The 12,429-nt window shown below is 35.9% G+C and overlaps 1 protein-coding gene across 2 annotated transcripts in view; it reads right to left on the reverse strand.

The window, feature by feature from the left end:
* The window catches only part of AKT3 (AKT serine/threonine kinase 3), a 150,763-nt gene that overhangs the window by 124,771 nt on the left and 13,563 nt on the right, over positions 1-12,429 (reverse strand). The window lies entirely within an intron of this gene.

Genomic DNA, 12,429 nt, shown 5'->3' on the forward strand with positions numbered 1-12,429 from the left:
TTCTTGTTTGTTTTAGAGACTTCTCATGCTTTCTAAAGTAATTAAAAATTACCAGTTCCTGCAATGCAAGCTTTCAGTATTTTTTTCTGAAACCCTGTCTCCACATTAAACTTTCTCCATTTTATAATTCCTTGATGTTGCATCTAGCAAGACAGGTATCTCATTTCCATACCAAACTTGCTCACTTTCCCAGCCTATCTAACCCATTTTTTAAATTTCTCCATTCTCTGTATCCTTCCTGTTTTACCAATCACTCTCTACTCTCAGCAGGCTCATGAGCTGCTTAGAGCCACACAAAAATAGCAGCATTTACCAGTGATTCTTTCAAACAAGACCAGAGAGCAACTGTGGCCAAGGGAAATGTGCAGTAAAACTAATGACAGATTTTTACACCAGAAATATCCAGTAAGAGTTACAGTATGAACCAAAAGAAAAATATTTTGAAAACATTACCAATTCTTCCATTTTTACAATTTCAAACTAGGAACAGAATCTCTAACTCTTATAAAAGCTGAAAACATGCATCAGTGCATATTTTTCTTTCAGAAAAAAAGAGTGCTGCCCAGAGCAGCATGAGCATAAAATGCTATTCCCTTGGAAATTATCCTTAAAACAGACTCTGAGAAAGTTCTCCTTGACTGCTCTTGGTACCTGCTTGATAGCCCAGGCTCCACAGCAGCCCACATCATTCCACAGTTAAAAACAAACATCAGTGCAGTTAAGATTTACAAAAAGACACCTCTTTTCTCACAATGAGGACTTAAGGAAACTGCCAACTCCACATGCTTTGTTGAGTTCTATCTTTCTGAGTCTCCGCAAGGCTTTATGCACACTAAAACCTTTTGTGTTTCAGATGGTGCATTTTGGAACACATTCCTGTTCCTACTGGTTGTGTTCTAAACAGCATTACCATGTTCCTCAGACATTGGTTAAATCACAGTGCACGGAATTTCTCAGTAGAGTAATTCCTAATATTTATCTATTCCAAGGAAAGATTAAAATAGATAAATTTCTTGCTTTATGTGTTAAAAAAATAAAATATCACACTGTAAGTGAAAAAATACAAGCAGACTTTCAAGGAACTCTAAAGATGGCAAGTTATTTGGAGCATTTTTAAATATGCTAATTTGCAAAAGACAAGAGATCATGGTGAGCCACCCTTTTTATAAACCATGGATGCAATCAATATAAAACTTTATGTTAAAGCTACAATATATTGACCTCAACAGCTCCCAAACCACAGATGGCTTTTAGGGAATATAGTGGCTTGCAAGAAAGGAAATGCTATTAATGCGCTGAAGATATAACGCAGGACTGTATTTGCTACAAAAATACAAACGCTCATAGAGATACTTTCCTTTTGTAAGGAAAGGTTAGACACACTCTGGATGACTATGTAACAATGCTTCTGCACTCATGTTGCCTCCCAATAAAAAGAGCCTTTTTGGCCCTGTTTATTTTATTCTGCTCTGGAATAGCAACTTGTTACCTTTGTTACAGGAAAATTTGTTACAAGAAACCAAGACAAATTTGGATTTTATATTCTTATGCAAGAATAAGTTAAATTATTGAAGTATGCTTCTCAAAAGGATACAAAAAAAACCTATTAATGTTAGAATTTTTTAGAATGTGACCTTATTTGAGTGGGTCAGCTTTTTATTATTGAAGGAAGGGGATAACTATAGTAATAATAATAGTAATAACATATTATTACTGGTTTTATTATTATTATTAATACCTATCTACAGCAGATTCTTTAAAACCTCACTACCAATGCACTCAACATCTGTGTGATTATCTATTAATGACTATACAGATACGGAGGAAGCTGGCACAAAAAACTTATCTCAGACAAATATATTAGTAAGTATTACGCAGCTATTATATACCACAAATATATGTTAAAAATATAACAAATATATATGTTAAAAAAAATATGTTCTAACTGTTTCCTGAGCTCTCCATTTGTAAACTAAATAATATCTGCATCTAACTTCTTGGATCTTCTTCTCTACCCTGGAGAGGATGTAGGGGAACACAAAGTATTTGAAAGAATCCCTAAAACCAGCTGGTTTAGTTTCATTTGGGGGGTTTTGACTCTTTGTTTCATTTGCCGAGAAATCTTTCTATTTCATCTAATATCAGCATAGTTGTCCACAGAGCTGCAAATAATAGCAATTCCCAGTCTCCTTTGGAGCAAGGATAGCTGGAAAGGGAAATGTTCATCATCTCTACATAAGCCTCTTTATGCCAACAGAAGTTTCACATAAAATCCTATGCACATGGTGTAAATTAAAAGATACTGAGATTTAAAACTATCCAAAGGGATCTTAAACACATGTTTACAACAAAAATTCACTTTAAATATTCATGTGCAAGTTGAAATCAAAGAGCATGATCCTTCTCCAAACTTTGTTATATAATCAAGCAAACCCAGAAGTAGGGTATTCATTGCAAAGAATGAAGTTCAAACAAAATCTGCTTTACAAGAATTCTACCTAATGTAGCAGAAAATATTCAAGAAAACTCAGGACTCTCACAAATTAACTCTACATGATTGTCCACCAACAGTATGAATATTCTGAACTCTGAAAACCATCAAGTATCATTTTAATCTGGTGTGCTACCTAGAAACCAAGAACTCACTAGCCTTAGAGGCATACCTGTCTATATAAGTTTTGAGATCTTTTCTTTTGTTAAAATACTCTCTTTAAACACCTTTCAAGCTATAAACACAAGAGGATTACAAAGGCGCTCTATTATTTAGCTTAAGGAACCACATAATGCTCCAGACATTAGTCAAGTCACTCTTCTGTGAAAAAATTCTGTTTGTTTAAAAATTATAAACATGGGAATAGGAATTAGCTAACCATCCTCGTGGCATTTTTTAATTCAATCACATTTAGGACTAGCACAGAAAAAATAGATGGCCCTTTTTTAAATATTATTTTCAAAGAAAGCCGTCTTGAAATACTAACTAGTCTTGTGCCATAGTCCTGTGGTAGTGACAATAAAAGTCTTAGGTGCATTTCTGTAGCCAATTCACTCCTGCAAAGGTGGGGGCTGCCACTAGCAGGGAGCTGTCCTGCCCCTCCACGTGGCCACTCTCCCATTCCCATGTTTGCCAGCTCTACTGTTTGTGCAGCTATACGGTGAGTCAGGTCAGGGAAATGATCCATCTGAAAGTTAGCTAGGAAAATAAAAACAGATTCATTTACAGCCAGATAAATTTCCTGGCATGATTCCCCATGTCACCATTATGAGCACAAGTGCCAACACAACCGAGTTAGTGGAGGACATGACACTTCCCCCATTTCAGCAACAGCTTCCACTGAAGTTTCAAGTAAACATGGAAGAGCATCAGGGGCAAGTTCACAAGCTTCTAATTAAATTATAGTAGCTGCTGCTGTTTCTTGAGATAAGAATAAAGTTGTTCAGAAAAGTTTCCAATGTATTAGTCAGCATGCATAAACTGGCATGATATTATAAAAGTCAGCACAGTTCAAAACAGAGTGAATACCAGTCTCAAAGTAAAGCTATATAAAAGCACACTACTTTGAAGGAATTTTCATTAGTGTAAAAGTTATACCACTAATCCATCTCAGTTTCATGAGATCAGAAGTGTGCAATCATAGGGAGAAATGCTGTCATGTCCCACAGATTACTCTTTCCCAAGGATCATTGTTCAAGGATTTCCTCCAATCTCCCTGGAAGCCACCTAGTAAAAGAACTAACCTTAAGATTTTTCCATTTTCTTTAACAAGTCATCTCTTTGTGTGATCTAACAAATTTTACCTCTTCCGCAATATGTCATCATAAACAACATTTTTAAAATCCACTTCTTCTCATTCAGACTAAACTTCAACTATCAGATTTATTTTACTTCCTATACAAAAACTGTATTTCAATTATATAAAATTATATTTTTAAAAGCCTGAATATTGTAAAGCAAGGTATTTAGAAGTTTCACAAAGATAAACAAACTCACATTCAGGAAGTCTCTGGGGTGAAGTAACAATATGATTTCCATTTTATCAGAGGGAAACTGTGACTTGGACAAATTCAGGTTTCCACAACACTGAGTGCCAAGTTTAAGGTACTACTGGCCCAATTCTTTATATAATTTACCATCTTACATGTCTTCCTTCACTATGAACTAGGTTGTCCATAAAATTATCACAACCAAAATCACAGAGCACTGTGATCAAGTAGCCCTCCAGTCTCCTGCTGGTGGTGTGGTTCTCAGTACCTTGGCCTAATTAGCAGCAATTTGTGAAGATTGTTCTAGTTACTTATTGTTTCTTATTGTGGCCATGTTGATAAAAGACCATCAGGAAGCTGTGCCAAGTATTTTTTTTAGCATTTCAGCTGTTCAAATGTGAATAACTGAGGATTACACAATTTGAAATTTCAATGTAAAAATGGTAACAACTAATGAAACTGGGAACTTTCTAATTTTATGCAGTTAATGTACTACCATATTGTAATTCAATATTTCTGGGAAGACTACTACCAACATCAAGCCAGCCATTAATTTGTAAGTGATCTTCTGAATCTACCTAGAAAAAAAGAATGTGTTTTCTTATCAGTGTTCTGGCATCTAGGTATTCATTCCCTATCTTCCTATCAGTTTTTAAGAAAGCACTTTGTTAAAAAACAAACTATCAACTAAGAATTTACAGTAAACAAGACGTCAGTTGCAATGATCTGATTACAAAGAAATTTGCTTAGGTTTATGTAAAGTAAGTTAACAACACCCTGAGTTGCAAGGGAAGGAATCAATAACATAGACTAGCTGAGAGATAGAGTAAGTAGTACTAGTAAGAGATGATATTAAATTTTATATTTATTTATTGCTGGATAATAATAAAAAGTGGATATTACTGGAAAAACGAGATTGGAGGTACAGCAACATTACAGATAAGGAGTATACATCTGTAGCAAATCTCCCAATCATCAACTACTGTAAGTTTTGGCTTACGCTGTGACCACAACTCACCCATTCCCATTGCTGAGGGGCTCTCAAGTCCATAGGAACAGACATGACAGTGTATCCAAAGCAAAGCTCTGGAAACATGCATAGGTAGCTTGAACCAAAATCTAAGCATACCTCAACAGATCTGCCTCTATTATGCTGATGGAGCCCTACCCTGGGAAGCAGGAATCCCTCCCAGGGCAAGTTAGGGTCCTTGCTGTTTGAATTAAGCAACAGTGTTTTGCCTGCCACTTAGATTAAACTGCTCTCAAGAACTTGGATATTGAATAAATCCCACTCACTACCAGCATGTTTGATGGAAAAAAAAGCCTCTCATTTTGTCTACAATTTGTAGAGATGCTCATGAAGGATCAACAATTCCTCTTAGAAAACAAAAGGCAACCAAGACAGCACTGAGTGGTTATAAAACGTTCTTCCCTGATCCTCTCCCTGAAGTTTCTTTATTGAAAAAAAGTTTCTTTTCAATATCTCAATCTGCAGGCTCATTTGTCTCATGTCCTAAAACTGAATTCCTAGTCCAGTCCTAGAACTCTTTCAGAACCTAGTTTCAAGTCACAGCTGTTGACCTCAATAATGTTTTTGATGATTACAGCAGGAGTATTACTAAAGAAGTGGTTCCCACAGAGGCATAAGCTGATTGACCTAGCTGAGGTGAGAAGAACCAGTACACAGACTGCTTCTGAAATAAAATAAATCACAAAGACTTGGGAGATTTGTTGGACTGGCATGTAGGTATACTGAGAGAAGATGATTTTTTACAAGGTATCAAATGTTCTAGTATTGCAAGCATGTTATCCTTACAAAAACAATGTGAAAGTAACACAAACACAAAGGAATTTCAAATGTAACCAATGTATTACAGCATGTCAAAGGTATTATACAGTGTGACTAAGCTTCAAGTAAAAACTAGAGATATTAATAAACAGAAAACATGTTTGCCTTATGGTTCCTCAAATTCTTCCCCAACAGCATCCCTTGGACATTTGCTGGTCGTGCAGTACTGCCAGGCCAAAAGGGTTGTGAGCAGGAGAAGGGCAATGAATTGTTATCATCTTGTTTCCCTAATCCCTGCAACAGAAAATGTTTAACCTTGTTTCTTTAGAAGTATTGCTCTCATGGGTAACTAAGTAGTGTGAGTAAGAGAAACCAGCATGAATGGAGAAAACCTCCAGAACGTGAGCAAGCAGGCAGCATTCATTACACAGGAAATGGAACAGACATACAAGAGCATGCAAGGCCAGTGGGTGCAGAATACTCCAAAATACCCATTGCCCAGATATTTTCCTGTGCAACAAGCAACCTGCTGCTGTCAGGAATAGCAAAAGCACTGTGTACCATAAAACTCAAGAAATGCAAAAGTTATAAGCCCAAAGTGATAAGCACCAGAAACACGCCTTACAAGCAACCACAGGGAAAACAAACAAAGATTCAATTTAGGTATTGAATTTGGTTAACTTCTTTTCAGAAATCTGAATATCAATAGTTCCAAGGTCAAATATATTGATATGTCCATTAATGTTTCATGTTAGCAATACACTATTATTACAGATAGGAGAACACCTTTGTCCATTCGAGGATACTACTGTATTTTCTATCTCACATATTACTGGTAGGAACTAACACATTCAATCAAAGAACATGCACAGAATTTTAGCCACTATCATCTACAATACAGCTCCATGTATGAGAGCTTCATTTTTACTGATGAGAACCAAAACTTTACAATCATTTAAAAACTCGTAACAGTCTCTATCATAGCTACATGGAAACAAAAACAATTTTGAAAAATTTAAAAATTAATCAACCATGCACAATTATCTGGCATTTAACAAGGATATTGCAGCAAGGATAATCTTGATACTGTACAATACGCTGCATTTCATGCTTCAATTTCTATTGCAAACTGCCTTTAACAGCAGAAACTGGTCATAGTACAAGGTGGAGAGTTGCAAAAATTACACTCACCTATGCACTACCTAAAAAGTATCTGGAATAAATAACAATTATTATTATAAATAAATAATAATAAATAATACTTTATTATAAAAAATAATAATTATTATTATTATCTGGAATAATAATTATTTAGCAAACAGAACACCTTATTCTAGTCACATCCTTTTTAAGATTTTCATACGGTTCTGATCATCTTCAAGGAAAAGTATGAATAATAAAGTGATAATTATTCCAAAAGGTAGATCTTGGCAGCCAACTACAAAGTGAGTGGGGCAGAGAAAGGGCTCAGAGGGCCTCCTCTCCCAGTGGGACAGCTGCAGGAAAACAGCATCTAAATGCATAGACCTCTTCTCATAGTGCATGTGAGGAGGGAAGAAAAAAATCATCCAAACAAACAAAGCAACAAAAACAACAAAAACAAGAACACGCAAACAAAAAACTCCAAACAGTGCTGACATCAAGCAACTTTACAGATTTACCTAAATCCATTTCTATACCGAGTGCAAGATACAGCAATCTCTTAACTATCTGGGAATTAAAAAAAAAAAAATCCAGCTACCATATAAGGATATAAAAAAGGTCACAGTGCCATTTTCCCTCCCTTTGGTCCACACGGAATTGCCTCTTTTACATTCATATGTTTTGTTGGAACTTCATATTTTGCACTAATTAGATAGAATGAGAATAGAACAACTACAATATGAAAAGATTGTTTAGTTTCAAGTCATTCATCAATCAAGACTTTACCTTAAATACTATTTGCTAAGACAATTAGGAAAAAAAATCTTTAAATTTCTTTTACTTTGTGTAGCAGATGTTCAACATAGTCTATTTAAATTTGTCTTTGTTAGAGGTGTGTTAAATTGCTCAAATAATTCAGACAATCTGCAAACAAGATTTCTGACAGGTTGTGAATAACACTCAATATTAATACCATAACTTCTGAGATTAATTTTCTAATCAAGGCATTTATGCCCCCATTTAAAAAAAAATTAAAAACAAACAAACAAACAAAACCAATGACTCAAAAAAAAAAAACAAACCCCCCAAAAAACCAACTCAAACATACCCCATGAACTCAATCTCCAGAGTGCATTTCCAAAATTAACATCTGTTTGGTCTTGGTTCAACTGTAAAACCCAATGTCCACTACATGAAATAATACAGTTCTTTTTCTGGATTTGAGCCAGGGGGAGGAGGGAGAAGACATGTTACCCTATGACTATAAATAATTTGTACTTTAAACAACAATTCTATTACTATTTGGAACAATGGATTTATTCCATTACGCTATTTATTCTTCTTCATAGAAGATATAACAACAGTAAATATTTTGCACACAGTTATTTCTTAAAATCCCATGACACCTGCATCATGTCCTGAATCTCAAAAATGAAAACAAAGCAGAGTTGAGTCAATCTCATCACAGTAAATCAAACACATTCTATGAACTGTGAGTTTAGAAATACTAACACCACTTCAATTTTATATACGAAGAAGTTATTCTTCAGTAGGTAGAAAGGTATTTTTAAAAAGAAGAAACAAGAAAAAGCAAAACATTGAGTGAAAAAACATATTACAGTATTTCAGTGATACACTATTTGCAGGACAATCTCATTACACGAAAGCTTCATGACATCTGTTTTTTTACCACCGTCTCATTACATCAAACTTCTTAAGTTATTACAGTTAAGCCCCAACAATTCTGGACTTTGGTTCTCTCTCTACAGAATTGGAATGCTGGTACACAGACCATGTGAGCCTTGGCAAACTGCATTACCTAACACACCACACCAGAATGCCAAGCCCAAACAGAGGAGGGGCAAAGTGGCAACACAAGCACTAGCTTAAACTGACATACTGCTTTGTCTTTAAACAATGACTTAGCCATGGTGTTGTGCCTTACACACTAGGTATATCCTCACCAAAACCTTACTCTTTCAATTAAAGACAAAGTTAGCTGACACATTAAATTTAAAACTGGGTCCTTTCAAAAGTTAGCATCTGTGTCAATTCTTCCTTTGTCCCTAATGATCTTTCAATAACATGGTAACAGAAACTCTTAAATCTTTTCGTATGTTTAAATTAATTGAAATTCTGTGCACAGGTTATATATAAAGAAATTAGGTTGCAATTAAGCATAGTTATGCAAGATTCTTAAATCTAATTGTTGTGACTATTATAGACCACAGACAAGGTCAAGTCTACAACTCAGAAAACTCTGGCTTTAAAGAAAAAAATACCACATGAATTACAAGCATAAAACTCACTTTTGCAAGGATACAGCCCCAATCTCACTAGGCATGTTCATCATGTAAAAAAACATCTGTTTCCAAACAGATAAATTAAAAACATATCCCTCTCTGCAAATCATGTAATTTAATTTAGGAAATACAGTAAAATTAAAGACACTAACTTTTACATAAATTTAAAGATACTCACTCTGCAAAACATTGTCCTCTGCAAATCCAAAATGTAAAAGTTATTTCAGCAATTACTGCAGAGTGCTTACACTAACTGTAATAATGTCAAATATTTAATTTCTGCATATCAGCAACAAGGTTCACGTCACTGTATATAAGATTTTTAGTCAAAACTGCTTCCCTTTCATCTGTGTGCATTACAAGGAAAGATGCTGGTGTCATCTAAAAAGTAAATTCATAAAGGAAGATACAATGCGTCTCTCTCCTAATCTGGCTACAGGTATAACTGAAGAACAGAAAGAAAGAAAAATTATCCTCACTGGGCCAGTCAACCGCAAAAATGTCTTTGCAGCCACACATGGACACAGGCCATGAGCTGCTTGGTTCTTGTCCCTGGATTTAAGACAGTAAGTTCCAGCCATAAAGCCATCCTTACAAAATGCATTCCCACTCCTCTCCTGCCTGACCAGACACTCCACTCTAAGCAGACTGCTCCGCTGGCTCCCCACTAGTGCAAGTTCTGATGTCTCACAGGCATCTGAATTACTACTTTATTCCAGATAAGGAAAGTGCTTTTGCAGCAAATCTTCCCACCACCCTAGTTAATGCACTTTCATCTGCTTGAAGCAGTCCCACAGTGCACAGACCTGGTCGTTCCTTTCAGATGAGACTAAAAGCCACACGATGTACTCCAGGAGCACTACCAGTGCCAAAGGGGCACAGCAGCAGATGGAAGCCAGTCCAAATTAACATTCACTTCACTGTACAAATGCACCAAGTGTAGATAGGTATCGAGTCCCATCACCAATTCTTTCTTTCTCTGAATCTGCTCTTGCTGGGCTGCATTACTTGTTCAGGCACACCCAGTCACTGTGCTTCAGGTTCTCCTTTCACCTGGGACCCGAGGTCCCCAAGCTTCTCAGGCACTGCTTCTCCCTGGGTTTTGTGTCTCCTCTTGTCCAAAGTTCTCACCTCCAGCCTGGCATCTCTGCCCATTTGACCTTTCATATACAACAGCTTACTCTTTCTCTCACCACACTGAAACTGCTTCTCCTAAAGGCTACTCAAAGCCCAAATATGATTAATCTCAAAAAACCCTAATTCTGACACTTCTTAACTTTGAGTAAAACATTAATACTTTAATGGGTGCCTCATTTAAGTGCACACAGAAAAACAGGGCTTTGAAGCCAACTGTGTAGCATCACATCTCATTCTTCACTGCTCAACAACAGGCTTAAAACCTTACAAACATATAGCCCTCAGCCCTCTATTACTGACATGGATACAGCACTAAGAATAATAACAAAGCAAACATCTTTTCACTGCATTTCACAGCCATTCAGGGTGCACTAACATACCCTGTCTTCCCTAGCCTCTCTCTAGCAGAGTCTCAATTCAGAGAGAGATCCCTAGCTCTATTTTCAGTCCTCCCCTCTCATTTCTACATTGACTTCGCCCAACTTGCCTTTGTAATGGCCCATCTCATTAGACAGCTCCTCAAAACCATTTTTCATCCCAATACCTTCAAGTCATCCTCATACTCCTGACTGGGCTGTGAATCACAAAAAGAAGTTGGATTTTTTTCCCTTTCCTTGTATCACAAACCATACTGACTGCTGAAGGGGACAATTTTAAGAGGTTCAGGACTATAGTCATATGATCAAGTAATTCAGCAAAATAGAAACAGATCAGCCAACTGAAGCAGCCCAGGCCCCAATGTTCCCAGCAGGAAGGGTTTACAAGTTATTTCTAGATAAATTCAGTCTGGAGCCTCAGAAATTTAAGCTGCACCATACACTTGGCTCGGGGCTGTCCAAAGGACTGGTCACTGGGGCTGGAATTCATTCCATGTCTGCCTGGAGAAGAGATCCCACACTCACCCTTCTCCAGGTGGAACGTGGCTTGTACCTACCATAACCAGCCTGTGAACTGAGTCAATGAGTATCAAGCGCTGAAAATCAAAGAATTCACTTTAAAACTGTAACAGGATGATCACCTGTGGAAGTAAGACATCTTCACCCAATCCTACGATGCTTCTTAGAGAATATTTAGCTGCCAAAATAAGTGTTTACTGAGCACATTCTTAGAATATAGATTAAAGTTGGATAATTTTTCCTGGCAAAATTTAACACATGCACTTAACAACTTTGATTTTCTTGCTCCAGAGCAAGGTCAGAGTAAAAGTTGTAATTACATGAAATGTGTAACCATTGAATAAAATGCTTACAAATTCTTAGCATTGTGAAACACAATCATGCTTTTCCTTTTGTTGTCAGAAACAAACAAAAGAAACACTTAAACCCACCAACAACAGGAATAAGTCAAAGAAAATTAAGGACAACATTAGATGCAACTAAAAAATTTCCACTAAAACCTACACAGTTACATATAGCAAGAAGAAAAAAAAATCATAAATTCCAAGTTATTTATGGTAAGGAAAAATGCATGCCATGAAATGTCTTTAATTGGAAAAGAAAAAAATTACTAACAAAACTGACCTCAAAATGTCAATTTGGTGGGCTTTTCTTCAATTAATTGATAGTAAAACAGGGTAAGAAGAAAAACTTTTACTTAACATTTCAGAATTTTGAATATTAAGTAAGACATTGAATTTCACTGTACATTGTCCCATTCTGGATCCCAGTAATTAATATATGCATATCCAGTGTTCACAGAGTTGATAGCAGTTTTAATAAGAATAAGAGCAATATTACCTGAAGGAACTGATGTCATGTAAAAGAAAATTATTTGGAGCATCCTAACCATTCAAATACTTTTGAAAGAAATTTATATTAAATAATTAAGAAAGGAAATCAGATCTCCAAACTGAGTAAACAACAACAAAGTGGAAAGGAAAAGTCATTTAAATGTTTAAATAGTTCTTGTCATGTAAAATATTATTTGTTATAAATACTATATATTTGGTATATACTCCAAAATAGGAAGTAGGCCTTAAGCGTAGCATTGTTTAGCTCATTTTCATTTACAATACCCATAATGCATCCTGAAATACAATTTATGCAGGAATAATAAAAGAATAATAAAATTTTCTCT

Source organism: Catharus ustulatus, chromosome 3, assembly GCF_009819885.2.
Source record: "Catharus ustulatus isolate bCatUst1 chromosome 3, bCatUst1.pri.v2, whole genome shotgun sequence".
NCBI lineage: Eukaryota > Metazoa > Chordata > Aves > Passeriformes > Turdidae > Catharus > Catharus ustulatus.